We start from the raw sequence: 17,798 nt of genomic DNA on the forward strand, positions 1-17,798 counted from the left end.
CACACAATTCAAAACCTATGAATTACTTATTTCTGGAATTTTCCATTTAATATTACAACCCACGGTTGACCATGGGTAACTGAACGGCAGATAAGGAAACACTCCTGTACAAACAAAGCACTCAATAAATGAATATTATTATCATAAAGTGCATATATGGATATTAGATGTCATGAAAAAACATTAGATATTTTAGATCGTCTCCAATTTTGAGCCAGTGCAGCATTTGCAGTGACACAAAATTGGATGACCTAATATGTATTAATAGGACAACGATACAGCCATAGTAGGGAATGCTATGCAGCTGTGAAGAAAAAGATGAGCGAATTATACTGATTGTAGGGGCTACTACAGAAAGATCCCAAAGACATATTGCTAAAGTAGACGAGGGGGAGAAAATGGAACAATACAGACGAATGATCTCATTAAAAATATATGTATGACAGAGTTCCTGTTGTGGCTCAGTGGATTAAGGACCCAACCTTGTTTCTGTGAGGATGCAGGTGAGATCCCTGGCCTCAATCAGTGGATTAAGGATCCAGTGTTGCCACAAGCTACAGTGTAGGTCACAAATGCAGCTTGGATCCAGTGTTGCTATGGCTGTGGCAGATTGCAGCTCTGATTTGATCCCTGGCCTGGCAACGTCCATGTGCCGTAGGTGTGGCCATAAAAAAGAAAAAAAAAATACATGTATATGATATTGGACGTATGTCCAGTGGGGATGGGGGTGGGGGTTCGGGGCAAGCAAGGGGAGCCATCTGCCCTGGTGTAGGCAGGAAGGGGCTGCATCAACCCTGGATAATGTGAAACAGTCATTTTAAACAATAACTTGAAAACAAAAATAAATAATAGTAAAATCTCCTTGGTTTGCTTTGTATTATCATCATGAACAGTGAAAATAAACATTGTAGGTGATAAAATACTACTCCCTGCCAGGGGAGCCTCCTTTCCCTCTACCCCATAACCCCATATGCTTCTGCCTCTTCCTAAGTGCCCAGAAAAAGGCAGAGCATAAACTTATTCACGGCACCTACTAAGTAGGAGGATAATTTACAGAAGGAAATGGGGTTGGGGGGGGGCAGTGAGTAAGATTGTTTACCTTCTACTTGTTTCTTAAAAATTTTTGCAAAGAATATATTCCTTTATTTATGATTGCTTGTACAGTTAAAACATTTTTAATTTGAAAAAAGAAATAACATGGTAGGCAAAAAGACCTATTCTAGGACGTCAGAAAAATGGAGTGTCATGATTGCATATAACCATCTTTCCAAATATTCTAAGTTCATGGAATATGGGTTAGGTATAATGATTGCATTTCCAGAACTAAAAATCCAAACCCAGGATCTTCCAGAGAATTTTTGGTGTAACTTCTAAGTAGGAGAGGCAGCCTAGGACATCCAATCTGGGTGCCAAAATAATAGGTTTTTGGACAATCTGACAGTTTATGATCTCAAATGGACTGTTAGAACTGGGCCTGTCCACAAATCCCCAAGCCCATTCCATTTTTCGAGACTACTGGAGCTGAACTCCTGATATAATACCCGCTTAAAACATAGCAGTCAGCCTGCTTTACCCTAATTCCCCCCGGGTCCCAGCCTCCCAGCCTCTGCTCCCCCTGAGAACGATCAAGGGCCTAGACAGAGCTCTCTTCCTATCTTCTCAATGGCCTCAACAGCAACCCCAGGGACACTGTCTGGCCTCACTTAAGAGGATAGCTGTTTTCCTCACTATCAGCCCCCCTGGTTACCTACTGATCTCCTGTACCCCCACCTTAGTCTCCTTCTGCACCCCTCACCTCACCCTCCCAACCATCCCCCCCCCCCCCGCTCCCCCCTTTGCATGCAGCCAAGCCAGTCTGGCTGGAGCACCTGTTTCTAATCCTGCTGAAGCTCCTGCAGACAGTCCCAGGCACAGGGTAAGCTGAGGCCGTGGAAATGGAATTGCTGGGTACAGAAAGGCGGGGGACAGACCCAGAGAAACTGCAGAGCGTTTGCCAAGGAACCAGACTGACGGGGGCTGAGTGGAAAAGAGAAGTCGGAGCAGGAAATAGAACATCTTGGGGCCAGTAAAGGAAGTGAGAGAGAGGTAAGAACCACATAGACACGGCAGTTTTAGTTCTAAGTGTGAAAAAAGGATGTCAGGATAAAATGAAGGGCAAAATGGAAAGGCTCCAGTGGGCCCCAGAGGGTTCTGCCAGGAAACAGGGTAAGAACATGTACCAGGAAGGCCGGCCGGCTCCCCACCCAGGCTGTGGGACCTCAAGAAAGTTCTTAAACCTCCTGAGCTTTACCTGCAAGGTGGGGGGGGGGATGCTTCTAAACATGAAATAAGTTCAGGTGAGTAAAGCTCTCCAGTCAGCATTAAGTACATCTAAATTTCTCCTTTCATTACGTGTGGACGGTTATGAAGCAAACCCACCTGCAGCCTCTCACTACCCACTCCAGCCTCAGTGCTGAGCAGTGGACACAGCCAATAACCACTACTTGTGAGAGCTACCAGGGATGGAGGGTGTATTATTTGCAGGTTCTGCTTAAACTTTTTGCAGCATTAACCCCACCCTCACAACAATCTGATGAAGTAGCTATTATTACTCCTAGTTTACACGTGAGAAGGTTAAGGTTCAAAAAAATGAAGTAATTTGCGCAAGACACACAACTAAGAAGAAGCAGAACCAGGGTGAAAACCAAGCAGTAATTGCAAAACCCATGCTCTTTAATGCGGTACTAGATTTCTTCCCAGTAGTAAGGCAGAAAACAGAGAAAAGGTTAAGGAGGAAAGGTCCTATTGGTGATGGTGCTGGAGATGAGCAAGAGGGCCCCAGTTTTCCTGTGTCCCTGCCCGGAGGCAGCTGCTGTAGGAGGCTTCCTTGGAGCTCCCATTGGAGACTGGGGTTCAGGGAAAATGCCACTGCTGAGATGAAGTCATAACTCCCTCCCCAACTGCCACAGATGGGTGCTGGTGAGGAAGCCAGTCGCATAAGTAACGAGTGCAAATAAAGCTGTAGAGGGGGCATTGCCTCGTGTTATGAAAGTATCTTGCAATAGGCGATGGGGTAAGAAGTCCAAAGAGAAGGGTGACACATTGGCCGGCCGTCTGGAACAAGCCGAGTCAAAGTCTGCCTGTGTGACTACAGCTCTGTCCATTCTAATTCCAAATGTTCCATCCTGGTTCTCCAGGCAAAAAGCCTTCAGATAAGGAAAAGGGCCTGATGGAGATGCCACCTGGGGATGGTCCAAGCACCAAACAAGCAAAAGAAATGATTGCTGTCAACGTAGGAAGGCCAATGATAGGAGGTTTTCATTAAGGTTATAATCACCACCACCACTGCTTTTATTCCCTCAGTCATGTGTCTCTCCAGGAAATATTTATAGAGAGCCTACCACGCTCCACACCCTATGCTAAATGCTAGGACCCTGAAAGAGGTCCCCTGGGGCTCCAGGGTAGAAATGGCAGGCTCTCGAAACACAATTAGAAAAAAGCTCTGCTGTTAGAGAGAGGCTGTCACGTGCTGCCACATAGTCCTCCCTGCATGGAGGTGATTGTGCCCTTGGGAGCCAGGAAATGCCTCCAACAACAGGCAAGCTGGATAGGCCCTTTGAGAGGTAGTCCAGCTCCCTCACTGTACAGAGAAGGAAGCCATGGACCTGAAGTATAGAAAAGATAAACTGCAAATCAAGACTACACGTGGTGAGTATCAGCTGAATGGCACTATCACCAGTGTCCCAGGAGTTTAAGAGAGACAAGCATCACTGTGAGTCAAGAAGATTTCCTGGAAGAAGTGGGATGTAAGCTGGGCTTTCCTGGAAAAATAAGGAGTGTGTGTGTGTGTGTGTGTGTGTGTGTGTGTGTGAGAGAGAGAGAGAGAGAGAGAGAGAGAGAGAGACAGAGAGACAGAGAAAAGTGGAAAAACTACGTTTTTGGATGTTGATCAATTCTTCCTGTGTCTATCTAATTTTCTTTTATCTGGTTTGTTAATCACCCGAAGTCCTTCAGATCTGCATTTTTGCTGTTGTTGTTGTTCTTTCTTTTGAGAAAATCTGCCACATGATGTGATATGATTAGTTGCACAGGCCTTGGAGTCTGACAGCCTTAAAGCAACATTCAGGCTCTGCCATTTTCTTTCTTTCCCTTTTTTTTTTTTTGTCTGTTGTGTTTTTAGTGCCTCACCCGTGGCATATGGAGGTTCCCAGGCTAGGGGTCTAATCAGAGCTGTAGCCCCAGCCTATACCACAGTCACAGCAATGCCAGATCTGAGCTGCATCTGCAACCTACACCACAGCTCAGGCAATGCCGGATCCCTAATCCACTGAACACTCATCCTCATGGTTCACTTCCGCTGTACCGCGACAGGAACTCCTAGGCTCTGCCATTTTCTAACTGTGTGACCTTAATGTCTTCATCTGTTAAGTGAGAATAATAATACCTATCATAGGATTATTATAAGTATTAAATGAGAAAATATATGTAAAACATGTAGGATAGAGCTAGACACTCAAGAACACGTAGCCTAGCCCTTTAAACCTTGTGAGTCTTACTTACCAGCATGGATCATATGACACTTACAGTGGATTCATTCAGTTTCCATTAATTCTTTTATCAAACAGGCATAGTGCCAGGCACCAAGCAAGATGCTGGACACAGCCATGTTATAGACATTTTCCCGGCCCGCTGAGGGCAGTCTAGAGGGATGTCTGACATGTAAACACATGCACGAAGTACAATGTGAGGCGCTCTGTTAAAAGAACACGGCGGGTAGAAGTTGCTGGCGTCAGCTCGGGGTAGGTTATGACTGGAAGGGTCATCCCAGGGCCTCTGGGGCCTGACTTCCCCACGGTGCAGCTGCCCTGGAGACTGAGCTGAGATTCCCCCACTAGCGCTGTCATTACCACTTCTTGATAGTTCTAAGCTTGCTCCATATTTTCTGCAATGTCATTTCCCTTTAGTAGCAGAATAATCTGAATAGAAAAGAAAGCTTTCTCTTGCTAGTCCTGTATCCTGCGGAAACTACAAGAAGGAGTCAAAATGCACCTGAGCTTAGGCTTCAGAAAATTTTCCTGATTTCTCCTCTCTCCAGTATGTTGAGTGCCTGTGGTAGCAAACAGCCAAGGTGGTTCCCAATGATCCCCACCTCCCGCAAGTCTCACCCTGGGGTTTGCCCCTCCTGCATTGTACCATGCTCGGTCTCTGTGACCAACAGGAAGTGGCAGAAGTGACGGCATAGCACTTCTAAGGTTAGGTTATCATCTTGGGTGCTCTCTCTCATACATGCTCTCTCCCAGATGACTTGCTTGGGAAAGTCATGTCTTGAGCCGATCCATGGAGAGGCCCACATGGCAAGGAAATGAAGCCTCCTGCCAGCAGCCACTGGAGTGAACCTGAAATGGATTCTCCAGCCCTAGTTGAGTCTTCAGAGGCTACAGCCCTGGCCAACAGCTTGGCCCCATGAAAGGCCCAGAGCTGGAACAAGCCATTCCCAAGTCCTGACTCTCAATATACAGATAATAAATGCTTGTCTAAAGCTACTGTTTTAGAGTGATTTGTTTGGCAGCAATAGATAACTAATGCAGCGCCCCTCCTCTGTGCTTCAGGCATTCTGCCCCTGCCCCTTCCTTGTCATGGCACTTACCACACGGTGTTGTAATTACCTGTTTACACGTTTGTCTCTTCCTCACACTGTGAGCTTAATGGAGATTGTGTCTTATTATCTTTGTACCTTCATCACCTGGCACATGGCCAACCCATAGCAGATGACCTATAGCACATTAGAATTGACAAAGTACTACTATCTTGTAATAACTTATCATGGAAAATAATTCGAAAAAAAAATAACTGTATCGCTTTGCTGTATACCTGAAACTAACACAATATTGTAAATCAACTATATTTCTATTTAAAAAAAAAAAAAAGAATTGACAAAGCCTTGGTACATTCATTCAGTAGTCTTCATGACAACTCTAGGAGGTAAGCATTTAAATCATTCCCATTCAACAGATGAGAAACCAAAGCTCAGTGATTTGCTTGATTATTTTACAGCTAGTAATTAATAAGATCAGGACTCAAACCCAAGTCATCTAATTCTTAGACTGTGCTTCCTCCTCTACACCAAACTGCTCTTCATTTAGCTTGGGTGGGAGTCAGAGAAAAATTAATCTGGAGAGTGGGGTGCTATTCAGTCATGGATGGAGCTTCATAGAAGGGACAGAGGACAAGAGCATGGCTCCTTTATGCACAGGCCAGCTGTCTGTGGGCCTCTCACGCACTCCAGATTCAATTATTTCATTTTATCCTCACGAAGATCCTAAGACAGGAAATCGGTTTTTTTGTTTGTTTGTTTGTTTGTTTTGTCTTTTGCCTTTTCTAGGGCCTTTCCCATGGCATATAGAGGTTCGCAGGCTAGGGGTCCAATCTGAGCTGTAGCTGCCAACCTACACCACAGCCACAGCAACGCCAGATCCGAGCCACGTCCGCGACCTACACCACAGCTCAAGGCAATGCCAGATCCTTAACCCACTGAGCAAGACCAGGGATCGAACCCGCAACTTCATGATTCCTAGTCAGATTCATTAACCACTGAACCAGGACGGGAACTCCAGGAAATTGGTTATTTTTATTCCCACTTTATGGACAAGAAAACCAAGGCAAGAGCTCACATATGTTAAGTAATGAGCTGGGACTCAAGAAAATGTATTCCAGCTCCTTGTTGGAGGTTCATTTTGTCAAACTCAGATTGCTGCCTTTTCCAGTACTGGACGAATGGGCTTGGAGATACATAGAATTCATGACTCCAGCAGGGTACACGGGGCAGGATGTCACAGAGTCTCAGACAATTGGCAGATGTGACTAATGCAAGGATCCTACCTGCGGGCTGTGTCCTATCTCACCCCCTGCTAAGTTCCAGTCACAGATTCTCAAGTCCAAGGTCAACAGTCTCACAACATCCCTTTTACCAACAAAAGGAAATATGCTCTTGTTCTTAGAGACAGTTTCAGTCTGCACATCTTTAAAATGGGAGAGAAAATGACAGTGATGATTAAATGAGATTATGTGTGTAAAATCGCTGCCTAGTAATAGGTATCCACCAACACGTACTCTTCTCCCCTCTGGCTCTCTCCCATGTCCCTTGGGACATCTGAAGGACAAGGACACATATCCTCTTGTGAGCCTCTCTTCACCCCCTAAGCGGGAGGCTCGACAGGGGCAGTAGAAAGCAGAGGGAGCAGGGCAAAGCACTGAGGACTCTGGACACAGCCTCCAGCCTGAAGGGAGCTCTGCCGTGGATTTCTGCTTCATGTCAGCCACACAGCAGGGCCAGAAGCCCTGCATCCTTGGAGGGCAGGTATCGTGCTGAGGAGAAGCAGCCACAGCTGTTCCGTGAAGGCCCCGTGTGGAATGCAGCTCGGGGCGGCTGACGCCTTGCTGGGTTGGGTAAACTTGGCCTGTTCACTTCCATCCAAGAGACCTTTCACCTTGAGGGCTTAGTGACCAGAAAAACATACCAGAAGCCAATAATTTCCCATTCTCCAGGGAGCCAGGGAGCAGACAGTTTCTGGGCTGGACATCAGGGATGCATGAACTTGAGAGGGCCTCTGTGCTGAGGGCTCCATCTGATCCCAGGGAGTGGAGTGCCAGTTCCATGTGCAAGAAGACATAGTTTCCTGCCAGGGAGAGGATCTGGGCTTTGTCTCCATGCACGCCAGCATTTAGATGGGACCATCTAGGGTTCATGGCTGCGCTGTGCAGATGGCCAGGCTCCAGCTGCCAGTTGGAGTGAGCCTGACTCTTGCAGTCCTATTCAATTCAGTTCAGGACAATTAAACAACCAAGTGACAACCGACCAGATACAGGCCTCTGAGGAAGCAGGTGATGTTGTGGCAAGGCCATGGGCTTTGGAATTTGAGTGACTTGGGTTTAAATCCTAGCTCTACCACTTACTAACCTGACTCGGGAAAGATCTCTAAACTCTTTGGGCCTCAGTTTCTTTATATGTAAAGTAATAGTAATGCCTCCACCTTTGCAGGGTGGAGATAAGGATTAAATGAAATTATCCTGTGTACAAGTTAAAGAATAGTGCCTGCTGCCTGATCAGTACTCAGCAGACTAGTCTTTATCATTGGGTTTCTTGGGGAGATGGAGAAGAGAGGACTAGCAGCCACAGTTAGGGAGATGGTACATGTAAAATGCAATATAACTCATTTGAGGGGCGTTCCCGTCGTGGCTCAGGGGTTAACGAATCCGACTAGGAACCATGAGGTTTCGGGTTCGATCCCCGGCCTTGCTCAGTGGGTTAAGGATCCGGCGTTGCCATGAGCTGTGGGGTAGGCTCGGATCCCACGTTGCTGAGGCTCTGGTGTAGGCTGGCAGCTACAGCTCCGATTAGACCCCTAGCCTGGGAACCTCCATACGCCACAGGAGCCGCCCTAGAAATGGCAAAAAGACAATAATAATAATAATAATAATAAAAAAATGCAATATAACTCATTTGATTTGTTTTCAACCAGCACATATTGGAGACCCTCCTAAGTGCTAGCAACTAAAGGAGAGATGTGCATCATAGCCTCTGGCCTAGAAGAACTCAGTTTTGCAACTGAGATGGGTGAGTAAGCAAATCCTTTCTAGCAGGGTTATAAGTGGTCTGAGATAAATGAGTGGAAATGCCACAGGGGGTGTTTACACATTGGCTGAAGGAGTTAGAAGAGGTCTTTCTGAGGAAGCAATTCTTGGGCTCCGCTGGCTGCGTCTTAAACGGTGAACAAAAGGAACTCACCAGGTGGAGTGAGTGTGGAAGGTCACGGCTGACACTGGAGACAGCGTGTGGAAAAGACACAGAAGCACGAAAAGAGCTTGGTCAGGGGAAGGGCAACCATGGAGGACGAGGACGTGATAAAGGGCCAGCAGCCTTGAGAGATACTGACCTTGCTCGCCCTCTAAGGAATAGGCAAGAAGGAGTGTTTTACGAGGTGATTAATTTGTTTTCAGGAAAGATAACTGGGTGGAGGAAGAGTAAAGGGAAAAGACTGGAGGCTGAGACTGGAAGCACGTGCAGATAAGAAGCCCATCTGGGTTAGATAATCGGGAAGTGGGTGGGGGATCAGGAAGAGAGGCTAGACCTCCTGGCTGCTGGTTCAAGCTTTTTTGATGAGATTGCTCCTCCCTGCACATCTTTGAAACCTGCCTACCAGCAGACCTAGACTTAAAATTACAGTGCTTATGTGAATAGGAAAATGAAGCACACAAAATTGCAAATAGGTTTGAATTGGACTGAGGCACCTGCTCTTTATCCGTGGTTTGCCATAGCATTAAAATATGTTTGGCATTTTCATTTTCCAAGGTCTGTATTCCCAAGGAGAATACAGATCCTTGATGTTCTGGGACAATCATTCATCCACTTCTTCGATCAACTGATCCATCCATCCATCTATCCATCCACAGATCCACAGAACCAACAAACCATCCACAGATACGTACTGGCAGCTGCTATGTTCTTATCTGGTTAAGTCCCAGGGCTATGGAGATGGAAGGCAATCTCTGCTCTCGGGGAGCTCATAGTGGAGAGGCAGATAGAAAAGTAAACACATAGGAACAATCCAATGTGATGAATACTAACCCAATGAGAGGGATGTGCTCATTGCTATGGGAGCTTAAGTGAGGCATTCTCCACATCCTGAGCCATCAAGGAAGGAGGGGACACTGGTGCAAAACCTTGAAGGGCACAGAAGAGATCACAGAGATACTCTTAAGTGGATGGAAGAACACATGCTGTTGGGGGTTATGGTGCAGTGATTAGAATTTGAGAATTCAACAGTCTTCCTACTCCTGACACCAAACACATGTTTTGCTTAATTTAACTACATAAACCACATCAATTCCAATTTAACTTATGGCTTCCCGCTGGCACCTCACTGTCCAAAACTGGGCCAGCACCTAGATTACCAAATAGGCCAAGTCAGTTCCGCATTTTCTGAACCCCTCTTTCAGCCCCTGTCTCAGGGCACCTCTGCCTCCAGCCTCAGTGCCCTAAATTGTCCTTTCAACAACCAAGCCCTTACTTCAGCCCCTCTTGGTCAGTGATTTAGGTTCCCAGCCTCTGTGCCTTCGCACTTCCCTACCAAGCCTTAGCATGTAGGTTAGATTTTGCCCAGCTTTCAGATGGCTTTACATTGTAAACCAGAAGTCAACTGTTCATTCCACTTTGTTGGTACCTACTAGCCAGCCTGAAGCATTCACCCTGGCAGAGGTGTCTGTGCTCAACATTTTCTTTCCTCTCCTAATTTGTCCTCTGTAAGGTGCATAACTTCGTCATTCTTCCACTTGAGATTTTCTGTGACATCCCATTCTCTGGGGTCATCTCCTACCTCTCTGGGAGCCCCACAGGTCAAGTTCTACCATGACATGTGTCAAACACACAGGCTTTTAAGCATCTCCCTATTTTGCTCTTCCTACTAGACAAAAAGCTTTGCATCCTACTTGCTTTTCTCTCCCCACTTCCCACACATAGTGGCACTAATTAACATTAGGTGAATGAATGAATGGATGAATTAGTAAAGGAATGGATAGACATCTCTAGAGCAAACTTGTGCCAGTGGAGTGCCACTCTGGAGGTAGGAATGCCAAGTATCAGAGGCAGGTTGGAGGACCACTTTTGAGACCTTCAGCGCCCCTCTATGCTACAGACTAGTGCCTGTATCTAAGGTCAGTTTTAAGAAAAGAAATGCTGCTCCCGAGAGCAGGGAAAAGGCAGCATCTTATACCTTAATTTCTCCGAGTCCTGTCTGGCCTCATTTCTTTAGGCCCATTTCTGTGGGCCTGTGCTACTTTGTAGGGCTCTTATTCATGAAACTATTAATGACACCCCTGGTGCTGATATTATACTTGACCTGAATTATGTTTTAACATTAATGCTGTGAAGTTTCACAGAAGAGAGCTAAATTGAAGTTAATACTCACTAGAAAGAAAAGGAGTTGTTTCTGGCTTATTATTAGAAAAATCCTGGCCTTTGGTTTGATTTTTTTTTTTTTTTTGGTATTGAGACCCTAAAATCCTAAAAAGTCGGACTGACGAGCCAGGCAAAGCATATGCTGGGAGTCCTCAGCCAAAGCCAAATATGAGAAAAGTCAAACAGTGTATAGAAAACAAATAAATGAATCACAGTGTTGGGTAAACTGCTGTTTGGCACAAATCCATGAACACAGACCAAGAAGTGTCTGCAAAAATGTGAGAAATATCTGTGGGAAATATCTCAGGAATAGATCTGAATTTGACCTGAAATCTTGACTACAACTGACCTTGTCCTATGGGACTAATACGTCATGTTTTCCATTAGTACATATTTGTTCATCATTTCATCCATAGATCATGGTGCGGCTGTTCCCTGCAGAAAAGAACCATCCTCTATGGTGGCCTTGGTCATTGCTGTGTGTGGCCAGCTGGAGCCAGGGTGACCCACAACCCTGGGAAGCAAAGGTAATAGAATCTGGTGCTTGGAGCAGTGGAATGGGGCCAGGACCAGGCGTGGGGAGCCCTGGGTCAAATAACTATACACCACATGACATGTTCTTTAAAAAGCCCTGGCCTTACCACAGGCACTAGCATGCAACTGACTATAGACTGTTTAGTCTAATGTCCCATTTGACATTTCATTACAATAAGCTTCTTTAACTCATGGAATTGCTGATTTCAAGGTTAAAGTCTTGTCTGGTGAATATTAGAGATGAAAAGGGATTTGAACTCAAGTGATGTGACCGCAGATCCCATGAGCCTTACCACTGCACCACGCTGCCTGCCGGGAACCACTTGAAAGGACGTTCTGGGAGCGTTCTGCGAGCTCAGCTGAGGGAGCTTCATGGCACCCAAGGGGAAAGATTGCCCATGCTTTGTGGAGCAGTGACATCTGCACTCAGCCTCAAAGGATGGGGAGCATGTGGACATACGAATGTTGGCAGTGAGAGTGGAGGAAGAGTTCAGAAAAAAGGAAAGAAGTGTTTCTGCGTCGACGGCAGCATTAATATAACATTGAGTGGCAAACACCCAGGACCTAAGGAAATAGCCAAGATCAGTCTGGTTGTATTAGAAGGTATGAAAACCAAGTGGGGAAAGGGCTGGGGGGTAACTGGAGCTGGACCTCAAAGCTTTGCCCAAGCAGATCATCTTTACCAACCTGCTCCCAGTACTGTGACAAACTGATTAACTTGCCACCAAAAGCCACTCTCAGAGAGGAACTTTGACAACACAAATGAACAGATGAGAAAGTTAAACCAAAAAACGTCACTCTTCCCCAAGGACCAGCAAGGACAAGGAGACTTAACCCCCAGGTCCAGTTTTCTGTTTGTCAGCTATGAATATCCTTCCAGATGTCCCAAATCAGCTGTGCACTGTCAAACCATTAGATAAATAAGGGCAGACATCAAATACTGCATGGTGATCAGATTCTTGGCAATAATCCTTGATAACCATGAAGGATTCTAAAGCTTCTTTAGAAATAATTAGGGTCTGGCTTACTGTTCGAGCCATGCAAGTAACATGTAATTATAATGTGAAATAAATTCATGTATTTATTTTAGAGCTGGTAAGACCTTTAGAAACCATGCCCACTAATTTTGCAGAGGAAACAAGGCAAGCTGAAAAGGATAAATGAACTCACTTGAAGTCATTCATCAAATCAATAGCAAAATCACTTTTTTTTTGCCTCTTTTTTTTTAGGGCCACACCCACGGCATATGAAGGTTCCCAGGCTAGGGGTCCAATCAGAGCTGTAGCTGCCAGCCTACACCACAGCCACAGCAACTCGGGATCTGAACCACGTCTGTTTCCTACACCACAGCTCATGGCAACGCCAGATCCTTAACCCACTGAGCAAGGCCAGGGGTCAAACCCTTATCCTCATGGATCAGGTCCAAGTTAGTCAGATTCATTGACCACTGAGTCATGACAGGAACTCCCCGAAAACGCTTTTTCAACACAAAATCTTTGGAAAATAGAACAAATGGGGTTTTTTTTGCCAATTTATAAAATATGCACAGAAATGTATCCAGTGTTCTGGCCCACCATTCATCCATGAGTCTTTAAAATTTGGTTAAAACACAGTATTCAAATAGGAGACGACAGAATATGATAGAAGATAATATGAGAAAATTAATGTGTGTGTGTATATATAAAACTGCATCACTTTGCTGTACAGCAGAAATCGAAAGAACATTGTAAATAAAATTTTTTAAATGTTGAACACAAAACGCTTTGTGCATAAAAAGTGGTATTTAAAAATATATAATTCAGTAGAGACATTAGAATTAATAATAGCTGCTCCTGCTTGAGCACTTGCTCTGAGCACTTAAAATGCTTTCTCTGATATCATTAGGTCCACAACCCTCACAAACATGCTACTACTATCCCCATTTTATGGTTGAAGAAACTTAAAGAGATCAGTAACTTGCTCACGGTAACACCTAGCATGGACCAGTCTGGATTCAGACCCAGGACCACCTGACACCATATTCTGTGTTCTGACCTCCACAGGCTAGCAGTAGATGGATCCCACCTTTTTACCAGGAAATGTTACTTATTCAGACAAGGTATAGAAACTAGAAGACTTAATCTTTAAGAACTTTTTTATCCATAACTGAAAGCCTCTGGGTAGAAAACACTTTTTTTTTTTTTTTGTCTTTTTGCCATTTCTTGGGCCGCTCCCGCAGCATATGGAGGTTCCCAGGCTAGGGGTTGAATCGGAGCTGTAGCCACCGGCCTATGCCAGAGCCATAGCAACGTGGGATCCGAGCCGAGTCTGCAACCTACACCACAGCTCACGGCAATGCCGGATCCTTAACCCACTGAGCAAGGCCAGGGACCGAACCTGCAACCTCATGGTTCCTAGTCGGATTCGTTAACCACTGCGCCACGATGGGAACTCCGAAAACACTTTTATTTTTGGCTTGCACCCATGGCATGTGGAAGTTCCTGGGTGAGGGATTGAACCTGTGCCACAGCAGTGATAACACCAGGTCCTTAACTGCTAGGCTACCAGGGAACTCCCAGAAAACACTTCTAACAGGACTATGTGTCACGACCAACCATCTTTGTTGCACTTTACTGGGGAAACAGATGCCCTTGGCTTCTTAGTCAGAATTTCAGTGGCCATCGTGACTGTTAGCAGCCTGTGGACCAACTGGTGACATGGCCATCACTGGCTGCCCTGCCATGAGTGAAGCCTGGGACCCTGGCCAGGAGACTAGCGTCCTGAGAAGTTGTGCTTTGGCTGTGAGGGGCCCAACCTTCTGCCCCTCCCAGCCCCACCTGTCTTTCCACTGACCACAGGCCCTATCGACTGTACTGAAGACATGGCCTTTGGCTCTCCTGCTTCCTCTCTGTCCCCTGCTACTGCCCAGCTTTATCATGTCTGCCTCCATCAATCAGTTCTCGCCAGGACTGCTCTAAAAGTCCCCTGTATCCTCATGCATCAAATCTGACATCTTCCAATCCACCCTCCCCTCTTCTACTAGGATGATCTCTCTAAAACTGCTCCTGTCTATCTTCTTTGAACTCTTCATCGGCATCATGTTGTCTGCAAAGTAGAATTCATACTCTTGAGGGTAGCATTCTATTTCCTTCACAATTTAGCCCTTCCTTACCTTCTGGGACTCAAAAAATATTAGTAACAGACTCTCCTGCTTAGAAATCCTATTAGCACAAACATTCCCTACACTTGCTATTCCACAGTCAAAGCCACTGTGTCCACAGTGCGTTGAATTCTAACAATCATTATTTTTTCACAGTTATGGACATAGAATCTAAAGACCTGGGTTCAGGACTGGCCCATTCTCTCTACGTGGATTTGGGCAAGGCTTTTGCCTCCTCTGGGCCTCAGTTTCTCTATCTGTGGAAGAGAAGGTAGATCTAAATGATCTCTAAGGCTGTACAGCCCATGTCTGTTCTGGCCCCTGATCCTAGATCTCCCTTTAAAGATGAATCAAGAATGCCAGCCCCTCGCCAGCCAAAGATGTATGTGCTGCAATTGACTCCTGAGCTTAGCAGCTCCAAGACATCCTTTCCTTACCCGCTCACCACTTTAGCACTGTCTTTTGGGCTCTCCTGACTGGCCCTGCCCTGAATCCCAGGCCTGGCATTTACATCGTCAATGTAATAGGCCCTGCAGCTGAGACAATGGAGATCTTAGAGCCTTCGGGTATGATCTCATTTTCTGACCAAGATTCTTCTTGGCATATGATTGCTCAGCCATGACCAGGAAAAAGAAAAAAAAAAAAGCCCCTATTCCAGGAAGCACTGGCTGGTGCTGACTCAGCATGCCACAGGTCTGGACTGGAGCAGAAACGTGTGTGGACAAGCAGGGACCTTGGAGGTTTCCAGCAGGAGAGAGAAAGCAAATATAGGTAATCCTGAAGACAAAGAGACATCAGGGGTTGGTGTGAGGGAGAACTCCTTTGCTGAGAAACGTCTGTGCACCAGGCACTTTGAATCCGGGCTATAACTTTGCAAGGCAGGTATTTCGATCCAACTTCCAAAGCTCAGAGAGATTAAGTATCCTTTCCAAAATCACATGACTTGTAAATGGCTGCAAGAGTCAAACCCAGGTCTCCAAAGACCTTCTTTCACACACCTCAATAAGCACCTGGGAGGAACTGAGTGTCTTGAGAGTAAAACTAGATGCTCAGGGCATACTCACTGGGTGGTTTATTCCTAGGAAATGGACAGAAGGCTCATGGGATGATATTGAATCTGAAATCTCCAGTACTAACCATGAGAAAAGGCAGAATGCCCATCACCATGCTAAATCGCTTTAGATCAGAAACGAAGGTTGTCCTATGGTGGTGGTGGTGGTGGTGGAGGGGGAGATACACAAAATCATGCTGTTGATCCCTTGAACATGAATGTGACTAATAAGCTGGGCGTGGCGTCCTTCATCTCGTCCACACAGCTGTCTGGGCAGGCTAATCTGTGGCTGGAGTCTTCAGCTTTGTCTGCCTAGTAGCATGAAGCACTCTAATCTCCTGGCTTCACAGCCAGCTTGACATTTTTGCTGAGTCTGATTCACTTGCTCCCAGCCTCAATCGTTCTCTGCCAGTGCAGACTCCTCGTACAGTTGGCCTACTTAGAAACACAGGATGTTAGTGTTGGAAGCGAACTACCTAAGAAGTCACCTAGCGTAATCCCCTCATGTTGCAAAGAAGTGAACGCACCCCAGACGAGGTTTGGTGATGTCTGAACCTGGGTGGGTTTAAGCACGAGGACCATAGCCTCACAGGCCTCTCCGGCAGCAGGAGGAAGCTGGGGTCAAGCGACACTGAAGTTGGCAATAGGAATAGCTACAGGATTGCTGGGGCCGGGGTGGTGCAAAGGGAGCAGACCCAGCCCCCTGAAAGAATGGGCTGAGATAGGGAAGCAGAGCATCCGGATCCCGGCCAAGCCGTCTGGAGTTCAGGGCAGGGCCCTGTCCCAACAGGAAAATATGGGGCCAGGGAGGAGAAAGAGGCTGAAGGTTAGTGGTGAGGACTAGACCAGCCTGCCTGGGAGGGTGGTGGGATATGAAGAAAAAAGTCACAACCAAGAGGCTACCTAGGTGTGCAGAGGTCATCAGGAACATGATGAAGTCCAGATCAGTGACAGCATACCCCACCCCTGCAGGGGCTTGTGGCTGACGTACCTCCCGCCTGTTTAAGGAGGGTTCCAGCCTGCAGCTGGAGGGAGCAAGGGACTCCAGACATAGCTGGGAAGCCAGTGAAGACAGAGCTGACGTATCCCATCCGTTCTGCCTCCCAAACGTCTCTGGAATGTCCCTTTCCTGCATTTCTACTGCCACCATTCTAGGTCCTGGTCATCGGTCAGCGCCCATCTGAATCACTGCAAGAGAGTTTTGGTTCATCTCTTAGCCTCTGCCTCTACTAAAGCACTCTTTTCATTCTCACAAGAGTGATGTTTCCATGGAACGTGAGGAGGTCACTGGCTTTCTGTAGATGTTGGGTGGCTTGCCATTGCCTAGCAGACTTTCTTAACTGGGAGAGTCAAGCCCTCAGAGAATGTTCTCTGCAGGGCGGTACATAGCTAGCAGCACTAGGCACAGAGGTACAAATGGCTTCGTACAATGGATACGTTCAGCCAAGCGTGGCCTTCCAAATCCCACACGACCGCAGCCTTCCCCTGGCTTCATCTCCTGTCCTTCCTATGCACTGGCCATACCGAACTCTTCCGTTCCTTGATCACATTAGTCTATTCAGGTCCTGATGGTCTACCTGGCTTCCCTATTGGCCTTGTAAAACCTTAATCATCCTTCAAGATGTTACCTCCTCTTTGAAGTGATGCCTCTATAACTTTCAGTGGTTGATTAGATTATTCCTGCCTCTATGTACCCATCTTATTTGGTATGTGTGCCACAGCACCGCACACTTTTCATAGCTGGAGGTTAACTTATTTGTGTGACCTAGAAACGTTTGAGTTTCTGTGCAAATAGGCAACATCCCCTCCCCAACCCCTGCCCCGACCTAAATAGATGTTTATCAAACTGGATGGTCCAAAGCTCCTCAGATGACAAAAACAGGGGTGATCCCGAACGCGGGACCCTTGGCTCTTAGTCCACCATTATTTGGTTTTCTACTCATGACAACAACTAAAACAAACGTGAAATATGCAGGTGAGCATGAAGGTGGTGTGGGCTGGGAGGAAACTTCCTGAATAATTACTGACAGAGCAAGGGAGGGGTTGCTGGTAGGCCCCACTGGGAAGAGAGAATGGAACCAGAGAGAAGGGAGCAAGATTTAGGCGTTCACCCCATCAGGAATACACATAGGACTGACTTT

This window comes from Phacochoerus africanus, chromosome 11 (genome assembly GCF_016906955.1).
Source record: "Phacochoerus africanus isolate WHEZ1 chromosome 11, ROS_Pafr_v1, whole genome shotgun sequence".
NCBI classification, from domain to species: Eukaryota; Metazoa; Chordata; class Mammalia; order Artiodactyla; family Suidae; genus Phacochoerus; species Phacochoerus africanus.